We start from the raw sequence: 752 nt of genomic DNA, 5'->3' as shown, positions 1-752 counted from the left end.
TTCTTATACGCCAACCAAGTTTGTCTATAAAAGTTTTGGTCTATGGCAACATTGAGTCAAACCAAAAAAAAAAAAAATCAAATTCAAAATTTGTTTTTGAAAAATATCTTTGGTATATGAGTCTCTATTGTGATTGTTTTTCTCTATGTGCCTTTGTATATTGGGATTGAGTGAAGGCTTTGTTTAACGGATTATTGGTTTTGAAGTATGAACGGAGATCAAGACCATATACCAAGCAAATGTAAAGACGTCTCAAGTCAATTCACAATGATTTTTTTAGGATGCATAACATAGATTACACTCAGTTGCGCATGTGATTTACTCAATGTCATTTTGGAGAACGTGAATTGCCGTTCAAATCACTCAAATTGCATTACAAAAACGGCTGGAGTTTTATATTCATTTAGAAAGTTTCCTTTTCATTTTTATAACCGTCACCGTAGAATGGTGATGGGGTTTCATTTTTGCCTACGTTAGTTAAATGAACTAAAAAACGGGAAAATTAAACAAAATTAAAGCATAAAGTTTTACTAAATTCGTGCTGTTCATAAAATAGTGCATTATTTCTTTAAATTTGTAAACTTTACTACAAGTGCGACCACCTTGAACTTCGTATGGCACTAAAGACGTTTTTGCATTTTGAACTCCAATTTTTTCCTTCAAACTACAAAATTTTCTTTAATAAGTGAGAAAAAAATGAATTATGTCTAATAAATTTTTTTGCATTTGTCGTGATATCGGCGTGATAAGAA

The sequence above is a fragment of the Haematobia irritans genome, chromosome 1 (genome assembly GCF_050003625.1).
Source record: "Haematobia irritans isolate KBUSLIRL chromosome 1, ASM5000362v1, whole genome shotgun sequence".
NCBI classification, from domain to species: Eukaryota; Metazoa; Arthropoda; class Insecta; order Diptera; family Muscidae; genus Haematobia; species Haematobia irritans.
This window is presented reverse-complemented; position numbering follows the sequence as displayed.